This window comes from Bombus affinis, chromosome 4, assembly GCF_024516045.1.
Source record: "Bombus affinis isolate iyBomAffi1 chromosome 4, iyBomAffi1.2, whole genome shotgun sequence".
NCBI classification, from domain to species: domain Eukaryota; kingdom Metazoa; phylum Arthropoda; class Insecta; order Hymenoptera; family Apidae; genus Bombus; species Bombus affinis.
The window spans coordinates 1,520,328-1,533,466 of NC_066347.1; the positions used below are offsets into that span (position 1 = coordinate 1,520,328).

General features: G+C 45.7%; 1 long non-coding RNA gene across 1 annotated transcript in view; it reads left to right on the forward strand.

Moving 5' to 3' along the window:
• Positions 1–13,139, forward strand: part of LOC126915642 (uncharacterized) — a 45,910-nt gene that overhangs the window by 32,050 nt on the left and 721 nt on the right. The gene's annotated exons all lie outside the window — the stretch shown is intronic.

The following is a 13,139-nucleotide window of genomic DNA, read 5'->3' on the forward strand; positions in this document are numbered from 1 at the left end:
AAGGCCCAAGAGGACTGGCAGAAGGAGTGGAACAACTACAAAAAAGAAAATATCACAAAGAAGCTAATACCGAGTGCGCTGCTATTTACCAAAAAGAAGATGGACATCGATCACCACACCATGCAGCTGCTAACCGGGCATGGGAGCTTCGGTGTCTATAGGAAAAGGATTGGCAGGGACAGCGACAGCAACTGTCTCGACTGTGGAGACCCGAACGACGATGCAGAGCACGCCCTCTTCGCGTGCCCGAAGTGGACGGACAGAAGGATCGAGCTGGAGAACGCTCTGGGCGGGAAGATAGACGTGGGCAATCTGATCGCCACGGTGACCGCCAAGGACGAGAGCTGGAATAAATTCAGGCAATTCTGCAAGACCGTCATGTGTCACAGGAGGGTGACAGCGAGGGCCTGGGAAGAAGCAAGGAGGAGAACGAGCGAAACAACAACTACGCGGAGCAATGAGGGCAAGAACATGAAACAACGAAAAACCGCAGAAGGAGACCAGCCCAGTATTCTGAACTGGCTGAGAGGACGACATGAGCAGTAACTGCCCGAAGAAGTAGATACTACGGGGCACGAAAGGACAACCCTGATGACTGCCGACAGGTTTTACCGGGGTTGTCTGCCCCCAAAGCGGAGGAAGAAGGAGGAGGGGTTTTTAGTGGGTATGGCAACGACACCCGACCGACTCCCACATAACCCAGTGATGCGAGTCACTGGGCATGCGTAATAGCATTTTCCCCACCCCATGCAAAAAAGAAAAAAAAAAGTGGTAGTGCTAAAATGGAACCAGCAAGTGCGCAGATCAATATATTACGTGGCCCGGGAAACTGACCCCAGCTGCGTTTTGTCATGCGCACACTTTTGGTGGGAGATGGCAACCCGATCAATATGTGAGAAGAGTGGGATCTGTCATCCAGGTAACAGGCGCAGAGAGAACCCGGCCGTGGAAGAGTTTGGACGTCTGATCAGTGAGCGACTGGGACCTCAGTAGGAAGGAAACCCTTGGATCTTCTTTTATATTGGACAACAGCATATGAAATGTGGAAGAAGCTGAATACAGTCATGAATAGACTGAAGCTGAAGAAGCTGAATACAGTCATGAATAGACTGAAGCTGAAGAAGCTGAATACAGTCATGAATAGACTGAAGCTGAAGTAGCTGAATACAGTCATGAATAGACTGAAGCTGAAGAAGCTGAATACAGTCATGAATAGACTGAAGCTGATGAAGCTGAATACATGACATGAAGTCGGATGAGAATCTAAATATGGTCCAGAAGCAGTTCTTCGATTTTAAATGAGAAGAATCGGAAAGTGTCTCTTACAACTTATCAAAGTTGGAACTGATAGCGACGGAGATGAAAGCCCTTGGGAGTGAAATTGGCGAGAAAATGCTGATAACACGCATTTAATCGGTGTTACCGAACAAATTTCTCCATTTTCATAATGCGTGGGATTCGGTGGAAGAAGAAAAGAAGACCTTAGACGGACTTCGTACCGGGCTGGTGGCGGAAGAAATCAGAGATCACAGCAGAATTGGTCTATTAGGAAGCACCTCAATGATGCAAGTGACAAACCATGGATGCGTACGGCGAAGGAAAAATCAAGATAGAGACTTTTGTGGACGGCAAATGGGTAGCCTGTACAATGAACGGTGTCTTGCTTCTACCAGGTATGAAAAGAAATTTATTGTCCTTCAAATTTATTAGAAATTTATTAGATCCGTCACGAGAAAGGGCGTGGATTTCTGTATTTTAAAGGAAGGGAAAAATTGTATGTTTTTACAAAATCAAAAATAATAGCAAGGGGTTCTGTTATCGGAAATTTATATAAGGTCGATATCGAGTTATCATACCGTCAGGTTGCGCGTACGGGAAACATCATAGATCGAGTTTTCACGAGAAAATCAAGCGTGCGACTAAACCTTGCAAAATTATTTATGTGGACTTATGGAAGTCGAGTCATTAGGCAAGAAATTGTATTTTCTTACGTTCAAAGATGATTTCTCTAAATTTACAAAGATTTACTTCTTACGACATAAATCAGAAGTAATCGAAAAGTTAAAAACTTTTTGCCTAGAAGTCGAAACTTAATTTAATGATAAGATAAAAGAAATTCATAGTGATGGAGGGACAGAATTCAAAAATAAAGAGGTTAAAGAATTTTTAAGAAGTCAGGGAATGAAGCATAACGAATAACGTCCCATACACTCCTGAACAAGATGGCGTCGCAAAATGGCGAATACGATTAACGTCCCATACACTCCTGAACAAAATGGCGAATACGATTAACGTCCCATACACTCTTGAACAAGATGGCGTCGCAAAATGGCGAATACGATTAACGTCCCATACACTCCTGAACAAGATGGCGTCGCAAAATGGCGAATACGATTAACGTCCCATACACTCCTGAACAAGATGGCGTCGCAAAATGGCGAATACGATTAACGTCCCATACGCCCCTGAACAAGATGGCGTCGCAGAAAGAGAAAACGGATCAATAGTAGAAGCAGGCCCAGCTTGGCTCGTAGGCTCTACTACAATGTGTGGGAGTCCATCGTAACTTACGGAGCACCGGTGTGGGCTAGAGCAGCGAATACCGATAAGAACAGGAAAAAGCTGAAACGAGCACAACGAACGGCCCTGTGCATAACAACGACGGCATACCGTACCGTCTCCCACGCGGCACTTTGCGTGTTGACCGGGAATCTCCCGATTTACATAAAGATAAAGATGCTCGGAGAGACCTACGAGAGGAACAAGATCCATGGGTCCAGGATTGGCACGGATGACGGCTGCAAGCTGAAGGAGGAACTAGAGGCGATTCGCAAGAAGGCCCAAGAGGACTGGCAGAAGGAGTGGAACAACTACAAAAAAGAAAATATCACAAAGAAGCTAATACCGAGTGCGCTGCTATTTACCAAAAAGAAGATGGACATCGATCACCACACCATGCAGCTGCTAACCGGGCATGGGAGCTTCGGTGTCTATAGGAAAAGGATTGGCAGGGACAGCGACAGCAACTGTCTCGACTGTGGAGACCCGAACGACGATGCAGAGCACGCCCTCTTCGCGTGCCCGAAGTGGACGGACAGAAGGATCGAGCTGGAGAACGCTCTGGGCGGGAAGATAGACGTGGGCAATCTGATCGCCACGGTGACCGCCAAGGACGAGAGCTGGAATAAATTCAGGCAATTCTGCAAGACCGTCATGTGTCACAGGAGGGTGACAGCGAGGGCCTGGGAAGAAGCAAGGAGGAGAACGAGCGAAACAACAACTACGCGGAGCAATGAGGGCAAGAACATGAAACAACGAAAAACCGCAGAAGGAGACCAGCCCAGTATTCTGAACTGGCTGAGAGGACGACATGAGCAGTAACTGCCCGAAGAAGTAGATACTACGGGGCACGAAAGGACAACCCTGATGACTGCCGACAGGTTTTACCGGGGTTGTCTGCCCCCAAAGCGGAGGAAGAAGGAGGAGGGGTTTTTAGTGGGTATGGCAACGACACCCGACCGACTCCCACATAACCCAGTGATGCGAGTCACTGGGCATGCGTAATAGCATTTTCCCCACCCCATGCAAAAAAGAAAAAAAAAAAGTGGTAGTGCTAAAATGGAACCAGCAAGTGCGCAGATCAATATATTACGTGGCCCGGGAAACTGACCCCAGCTGCGTTTTGTCATGCGCACACTTTTGGTGGGAGATGGCAACCCGATCAATATGTGAGAAGAGTGGGATCTGTCATCCAGGTAACAGGCGCAGAGAGAACCCGGCCGTGGAAGAGTTTGGACGTCTGATCAGTGAGCGACTGGGACCTCAGTAGGAAGGAAACCCTTGGATCTTCTTTTATATTGGACAACAGCATATGAAATGTGGAAGAAGCTGAATACAGTCATGAATAGACTGAAGCTGAAGAAGCTGAATACAGTCATGAATAGACTGAAGCTGAAGAAGCTGAATACAGTCATGAATAGACTGAAGCTGAAGTAGCTGAATACAGTCATGAATAGACTGAAGCTGAAGAAGCTGAATACAGTCATGAATAGACTGAAGCTGATGAAGCTGAATACATGACATGAAGTCGGATGAGAATCTAAATATGGTCCAGAAGCAGTTCTTCGATTTTAAATGAGAAGAATCGGAAAGTGTCTCTTACAACTTATCAAAGTTGGAACTGATAGCGACGGAGATGAAAGCCCTTGGGAGTGAAATTGGCGAGAAAATGCTGATAACACGCATTTAATCGGTGTTACCGAACAAATTTGACCATTTTCATAGTGCGTGGGATTCGGTGGAAGAAGAAAAGAAGACCTTAGACGGACTTCGTACCGGGCTGGTGGCGGAAGAAATCAGAGATCACAGCAGAATTGGTCTATTAGGAAGCACCTCAATGATGCAAGTGACAAACCATGGATGCGTACGGCGAAGGAAAAATCAAGATAGAGACTTTTGTGGACGGCAAATGGGTAGCCTGTACAATGAACGGTGTCTTGCTTCTACCAGGTATGAAAAGAAATTTATTGTCCTTCAAATTTATTAGAAATTTATTAGATCCGTCACGAGAAAGGGCGTGGATTTCTGTATTTTAAAGGAAGGGAAAAATTGTATGTTTTTACAAAATCAAAAATAATAGCAAGGGGTTCTGTTATCGGAAATTTATATAAGGTCGATATCGAGTTATCATACCGTCAGGTTGCGCGTACGGGAAACATCATAGATCGAGTTTTCACGAGAAAATCAAGCGTGCGACTAAACCTTGCAAAATTATTTATGTGGACTTATGGAAGTCGAGTCATTAGGCAAGAAATTGTATTTTCTTACGTTCAAAGATGATTTCTCTAAATTTACAAAGATTTACTTCTTACGACATAAATCAGAAGTAATCGAAAAGTTAAAAACTTTTTGCCTAGAAGTCGAAACTTAATTTAATGATAAGATAAAAGAAATTCATAGTGATGGAGGGACAGAATTCAAAAATAAAGAGGTTAAAGAATTTTTAAGAAGTCAGGGAATGAAGCATAACGAATAACGTCCCATACACTCCTGAACAAGATGGCGTCGCAAAATGGCGAATACGATTAACGTCCCATACACTCCTGAACAAAATGGCGAATACGATTATCGTCCCATACACTCCTGAACAAGATGGCATCGCATAATGGCGAATACGATTAACGTCCCATACACTCCTGAACTAGATGGCGTCGCAAAATGGCGAATACGATTAACGTCCCATACACTCCTGAACAAGATGGCGTCGCAAAATGGCGAATACGATTAACGTCCCATACACCCCTGAACAAGATGGCGTCGCAGAAAGAGAAAACGGATCAATAGTAGAAGCAGGCCCAGCTTGGCTCGTAGGCTCTACTACAATGTGTGGGAGTCCATCGTAACTTACGGAGCACCGGTGTGGGCTAGAGCAGCGAATACCGATAAGAACAGGAAAAAGCTGAAACGAGCACAACGAACGGCCCTGTGCATAACAACGACGGCATACCGTACCGTCTCCCATGCGGCACTTTGCGTGTTGACCGGGAATCTCCCGATTTACATAAAGATAAAGATGCTCGGAGAGACCTACGAGAGGAACAAGATCCATGGGTCCAGGATTGGCACGGATGACGGCTGCAAGCTGAAGGAGGAACTGGAGGCGATTCGCAAGAAGGCCCAAGAGGACTGGCAGAAGGAGTGGAACAACTACAAAAAAGAAAATATCACAAAGAAGCTAATACCGAGTGCGCTGCTATTTACCAAAAAGAAGATGGACATCGATCACCACACCATGCAGCTGCTAACCGGGCATGGGAGCTTCGGTGTCTATAGGAAAAGGATTGGCAGGGACAGCGACAGCAACTGTCTCGACTGTGGAGACCCGAACGACGATGCAGAGCACGCCCTCTTCGCGTGCCCGAAGTGGACGGACAGAAGGATCGAGCTGGAGAACGCTCTGGGCGGGAAGATAGACGTGGGCAATCTGATCGCCACGGTGACCGCCAAGGACGAGAGCTGGAATAAATTCAGGCAATTCTGCAAGACCGTCATGTGTCACAGGAGGGTGACAGCGAGGGCCTGGGAAGAAGCAAGGAGGAGAACGAGCGAAACAACAACTACGCGGAGCAATGAGGGCAAGAACATGAAACAACGAAAAACCGCAGAAGGAGACCAGCCCAGTATTCTGAACTGGCTGAGAGGACGACATGAGCAGTAACTGCCCGAAGAAGTAGATACTACGGGGCACGAAAGGACAACCCTGATGACTGCCGACAGGTTTTATCGGGGTTGTCTGCCCCCAAAGCGGAGGAAGAAGGAGGAGGGGTTTTTAGTGGGTATGGCAACGACACCCGACCGACTCCCACATAACCCAGTGATGCGAGTCACTGGGCATGCGTAATAGCATTTTCCCCACCCCATGCAAAAAAGAAAAAAAAAAAGTGGTAGTGCTAAAATGGAACCAGCAAGTGCGCAGATCAATATATTACGTGGCCCGGGAAACTGACCCCAGCTGCGTTTTGTCATGCGCACACTTTTGGTGGGAGATGGCAACCCGATCAATATGTGAGAAGAGTGGGATCTGTCATCCAGGTAACAGGCGCAGAGAGAACCCGGCCGTGGAAGAGTTTGGACGTCTGATCAGTGAGCGACTGGGACCTCAGTAGGAAGGAAACCCTTGGATCTTCTTTTATATTGGACAACAGCATATGAAATGTGGAAGAAGCTGAATACAGTCATGAATAGACTGAAGCTGAAGAAGCTGAATACAGTCATGAATAGACTGAAGCTGAAGAAGCTGAATACAGTCATGAATAGACTGAAGCTGAAGTAGCTGAATACAGTCATGAATAGACTGAAGCTGAAGAAGCTGAATACAGTCATGAATAGACTGAAGCTGATGAAGCTGAATACATGACATGAAGTCGGATGAGAATCTAAATATGGTCCAGAAGCAGTTCTTCGATTTTAAATGAGAAGAATCGGAAAGTGTCTCTTACAACTTATCAAAGTTGGAACTGATAGCGACGGAGATGAAAGCCCTTGGGAGTGAAATTGGCGAGAAAATGCTGATAACACGCATTTAATCGGTGTTACCGAACAAATTTGACCATTTTCATAGTGCGTGGGATTCGGTGGAAGAAGAAAAGAAGACCTTAGACGGACTTCGTACCGGGCTGGTGGCGGAAGAAATCAGAGATCACAGCAGAATTGGTCTATTAGGAAGCACCTCAATGATGCAAGTGACAAACCATGGATGCGTACGGCGAAGGAAAAATCAAGATAGAGACTTTTGTGGACGGCAAATGGGTAGCCTGTACAATGAACGGTGTCTTGCTTCTACCAGGTATGAAAAGAAATTTATTGTCCTTCAAATTTATTAGAAATTTATTAGATCCGTCACGAGAAAGGGCGTGGATTTCTGTATTTTAAAGGAAGGGAAAAATTGTATGTTTTTACAAAATCAAAAATAATAGCAAGGGGTTCTGTTATCGGAAATTTATATAAGGTCGATATCGAGTTATCATACCGTCAGGTTGCGCGTACGGGAAACATCATAGATCGAGTTTTCACGAGAAAATCAAGCGTGCGACTAAACCTTGCAAAATTATTTATGTGGACTTATGGAAGTCGAGTCATTAGGCAAGAAATTGTATTTTCTTACGTTCAAAGATGATTTCTCTAAATTTACAAAGATTTACTTCTTACGACATAAATCAGAAGTAATCGAAAAGTTAAAAACTTTTTGCCTAGAAGTCGAAACTTAATTTAATGATAAGATAAAAGAAATTCATAGTGATGGAGGGACAGAATTCAAAAATAAAGAGGTTAAAGAATTTTTAAGAAGTCAGGGAATGAAGCATAACGAATAACGTCCCATACACTCCTGAACAAGATGGCGTCGCAAAATGGCGAATACGATTAACGTCCCATACACTCCTGAACAAAATGGCGAATACGATTATCGTCCCATACACTCCTGAACAAGATGGCATCGCATAATGGCGAATACGATTAACGTCCCATACACTCCTGAACTAGATGGCGTCGCAAAATGGCGAATACGATTAACGTCCCATACACTCCTGAACAAGATGGCGTCGCAAAATGGCGAATACGATTAACGTCCCATACACCCCTGAACAAGATGGCGTCGCAGAAAGAGAAAACGGATCAATAGTAGAAGCAGGCCCAGCTTGGCTCGTAGGCTCTACTACAATGTGTGGGAGTCCATCGTAACTTACGGAGCACCGGTGTGGGCTAGAGCAGCGAATACCGATAAGAACAGGAAAAAGCTGAAACGAGCACAACGAACGGCCCTGTGCATAACAACGACGGCATACCGTACCGTCTCCCACGCGGCACTTTGCGTGTTGACCGGGAATCTCCCGATTTACATAAAGATAAAGATGCTCGGAGAGACCTACGAGAGGAACAAGATCCATGGGTCCAGGATTGGCACGGATGACGGCTACAAGCTGAAGGAGGAACTGGAGGCGATTCGCAAGAAGGCCCAAGAGGACTGGCAGAAGGAGTGGAACAACTACAAAAAAGAAAATATCACAAAGAAGCTAATACCGAGTGCGCTGCTATTTACCAAAAAGAAGATGGACATCGATCACCACACCATGCAGCTGCTAACCGGGCATGGGAGCTTCGGTGTCTATAGGAAAAGGATTGGCAGGGACAGCGACAGCAACTGTCTCGACTGTGGAGACCCGAACGACGATGCAGAGCACGCCCTCTTCGCGTGCCCGAAGTGGACGGACAGAAGGATCGAGCTGGAGAACGCTCTGGGCGGGAAGATAGACGTGGGCAATCTGATCGCCACGGTGACCGCCAAGGACGAGAGCTGGAATAAATTCAGGCAATTCTGCAAGACCGTCATGTGTCACAGGAGGGTGACAGCGAGGGCCTGGGAAGAAGCAAGGAGGAGAACGAGCGAAACAACAACTACGCGGAGCAATGAGGGCAAGAACATGAAACAACGAAAAACCGCAGAAGGAGACCAGCCCAGTATTCTGAACTGGCTGAGAGGACGACATGAGCAGTAACTGCCCGAAGAAGTAGATACTACGGGGCACGAAAGGACAACCCTGATGACTGCCGACAGGTTTTACCGGGGTTGTCTGCCCCCAAAGCGGAGGAAGAAGGAGGAGGGGTTTTTAGTGGGTATGGCAACGACACCCGACCGACTCCCACATAACCCAGTGATGCGAGTCACTGGGCATGCGTAATAGCATTTTCCCCACCCCATGCAAAAAAGAAAAAAAAAAGTGGTAGTGCTAAAATGGAACCAGCAAGTGCGCAGATCAATATATTACGTGGCCCGGGAAACTGACCCCAGCTGCGTTTTGTCATGCGCACACTTTTGGTGGGAGATGGCAACCCGATCAATATGTGAGAAGAGTGGGATCTGTCATCCAGGTAACAGGCGCAGAGAGAACCCGGCCGTGGAAGAGTTTGGACGTCTGATCAGTGAGCGACTGGGACCTCAGTAGGAAGGAAACCCTTGGATCTTCTTTTATATTGGACAACAGCATATGAAATGTGGAAGAAGCTGAATACAGTCATGAATAGACTGAAGCTGAAGAAGCTGAATACAGTCATGAATAGACTGAAGCTGAAGAAGCTGAATACAGTCATGAATAGACTGAAGCTGAAGTAGCTGAATACAGTCATGAATAGACTGAAGCTGAAGAAGCTGAATACAGTCATGAATAGACTGAAGCTGATGAAGCTGAATACATGACATGAAGTCGGATGAGAATCTAAATATGGTCCAGAAGCAGTTCTTCGATTTTAAATGAGAAGAATCGGAAAGTGTCTCTTACAACTTATCAAAGTTGGAACTGATAGCGACGGAGATGAAAGCCCTTGGGAGTGAAATTGGCGAGAAAATGCTGATAACACGCATTTAATCGGTGTTACCGAACAAATTTCTCCATTTTCATAATGCGTGGGATTCGGTGGAAGAAGAAAAGAAGACCTTAGACGGACTTCGTACCGGGCTGGTGGCGGAAGAAATCAGAGATCACAGCAGAATTGGTCTATTAGGAAGCACCTCAATGATGCAAGTGACAAACCATGGATGCGTACGGCGAAGGAAAAATCAAGATAGAGACTTTTGTGGACGGCAAATGGGTAGCCTGTACAATGAACGGTGTCTTGCTTCTACCAGGTATGAAAAGAAATTTATTGTCCTTCAAATTTATTAGAAATTTATTAGATCCGTCACGAGAAAGGGCGTGGATTTCTGTATTTTAAAGGAAGGGAAAAATTGTATGTTTTTACAAAATCAAAAATAATAGCAAGGGGTTCTGTTATCGGAAATTTATATAAGGTCGATATCGAGTTATCATACCGTCAGGTTGCGCGTACGGGAAACATCATAGATCGAGTTTTCACGAGAAAATCAAGCGTGCGACTAAACCTTGCAAAATTATTTATGTGGACTTATGGAAGTCGAGTCATTAGGCAAGAAATTGTATTTTCTTACGTTCAAAGATGATTTCTCTAAATTTACAAAGATTTACTTCTTACGACATAAATCAGAAGTAATCGAAAAGTTAAAAACTTTTTGCCTAGAAGTCGAAACTTAATTTAATGATAAGATAAAAGAAATTCATAGTGATGGAGGGACAGAATTCAAAAATAAAGAGGTTAAAGAATTTTTAAGAAGTCAGGGAATGAAGCATAACGAATAACGTCCCATACACTCCTGAACAAGATGGCGTCGCAAAATGGCGAATACGATTAACGTCCCATACACTCCTGAACAAAATGGCGAATACGATTAACGTCCCATACACTCTTGAACAAGATGGCGTCGCAAAATGGCGAATACGATTAACGTCCCATACACTCCTGAACAAGATGGCGTCGCAAAATGGCGAATACGATTAACGTCCCATACACTCCTGAACAAGATGGCGTCGCAAAATGGCGAATACGATTAACGTCCCATACGCCCCTGAACAAGATGGCGTCGCAGAAAGAGAAAACGGATCAATAGTAGAAGCAGGCCCAGCTTGGCTCGTAGGCTCTACTACAATGTGTGGGAGTCCATCGTAACTTACGGAGCACCGGTGTGGGCTAGAGCAGCGAATACCGATAAGAACAGGAAAAAGCTGAAACGAGCACAACGAACGGCCCTGTGCATAACAACGACGGCATACCGTACCGTCTCCCACGCGGCACTTTGCGTGTTGACCGGGAATCTCCCGATTTACATAAAGATAAAGATGCTCGGAGAGACCTACGAGAGGAACAAGATCCATGGGTCCAGGATTGGCACGGATGACGGCTGCAAGCTGAAGGAGGAACTAGAGGCGATTCGCAAGAAGGCCCAAGAGGACTGGCAGAAGGAGTGGAACAACTACAAAAAAGAAAATATCACAAAGAAGCTAATACCGAGTGCGCTGCTATTTACCAAAAAGAAGATGGACATCGATCACCACACCATGCAGCTGCTAACCGGGCATGGGAGCTTCGGTGTCTATAGGAAAAGGATTGGCAGGGACAGCGACAGCAACTGTCTCGACTGTGGAGACCCGAACGACGATGCAGAGCACGCCCTCTTCGCGTGCCCGAAGTGGACGGACAGAAGGATCGAGCTGGAGAACGCTCTGGGCGGGAAGATAGACGTGGGCAATCTGATCGCCACGGTGACCGCCAAGGACGAGAGCTGGAATAAATTCAGGCAATTCTGCAAGACCGTCATGTGTCACAGGAGGGTGACAGCGAGGGCCTGGGAAGAAGCAAGGAGGAGAACGAGCGAAACAACAACTACGCGGAGCAATGAGGGCAAGAACATGAAACAACGAAAAACCGCAGAAGGAGACCAGCCCAGTATTCTGAACTGGCTGAGAGGACGACATGAGCAGTAACTGCCCGAAGAAGTAGATACTACGGGGCACGAAAGGACAACCCTGATGACTGCCGACAGGTTTTACCGGGGTTGTCTGCCCCCAAAGCGGAGGAAGAAGGAGGAGGGGTTTTTAGTGGGTATGGCAACGACACCCGACCGACTCCCACATAACCCAGTGATGCGAGTCACTGGGCATGCGTAATAGCATTTTCCCCACCCCATGCAAAAAAGAAAAAAAAAAAGTGGTAGTGCTAAAATGGAACCAGCAAGTGCGCAGATCAATATATTACGTGGCCCGGGAAACTGACCCCAGCTGCGTTTTGTCATGCGCACACTTTTGGTGGGAGATGGCAACCCGATCAATATGTGAGAAGAGTGGGATCTGTCATCCAGGTAACAGGCGCAGAGAGAACCCGGCCGTGGAAGAGTTTGGACGTCTGATCAGTGAGCGACTGGGACCTCAGTAGGAAGGAAACCCTTGGATCTTCTTTTATATTGGACAACAGCATATGAAATGTGGAAGAAGCTGAATACAGTCATGAATAGACTGAAGCTGAAGAAGCTGAATACAGTCATGAATAGACTGAAGCTGAAGAAGCTGAATACAGTCATGAATAGACTGAAGCTGAAGTAGCTGAATACAGTCATGAATAGACTGAAGCTGAAGAAGCTGAATACAGTCATGAATAGACTGAAGCTGATGAAGCTGAATACATGACATGAAGTCGGATGAGAATCTAAATATGGTCCAGAAGCAGTTCTTCGATTTTAAATGAGAAGAATCGGAAAGTGTCTCTTACAACTTATCAAAGTTGGAACTGATAGCGACGGAGATGAAAGCCCTTGGGAGTGAAATTGGCGAGAAAATGCTGATAACACGCATTTAATCGGTGTTACCGAACAAATTTGACCATTTTCATAGTGCGTGGGATTCGGTGGAAGAAGAAAAGAAGACCTTAGACGGACTTCGTACCGGGCTGGTGGCGGAAGAAATCAGAGATCACAGCAGAATTGGTCTATTAGGAAGCACCTCAATGATGCAAGTGACAAACCATGGATGCGTACGGCGAAGGAAAAATCAAGATAGAGACTTTTGTGGACGGCAAATGGGTAGCCTGTACAATGAACGGTGTCTTGCTTCTACCAGGTATGAAAAGAAATTTATTGTCCTTCAAATTTATTAGAAATTTATTAGATCCGTCACGAGAAAGGGCGTGGATTTCTGTATTTTAAAGGAAGGGAAAAATTGTATGTTTTTACAAAATCAAAA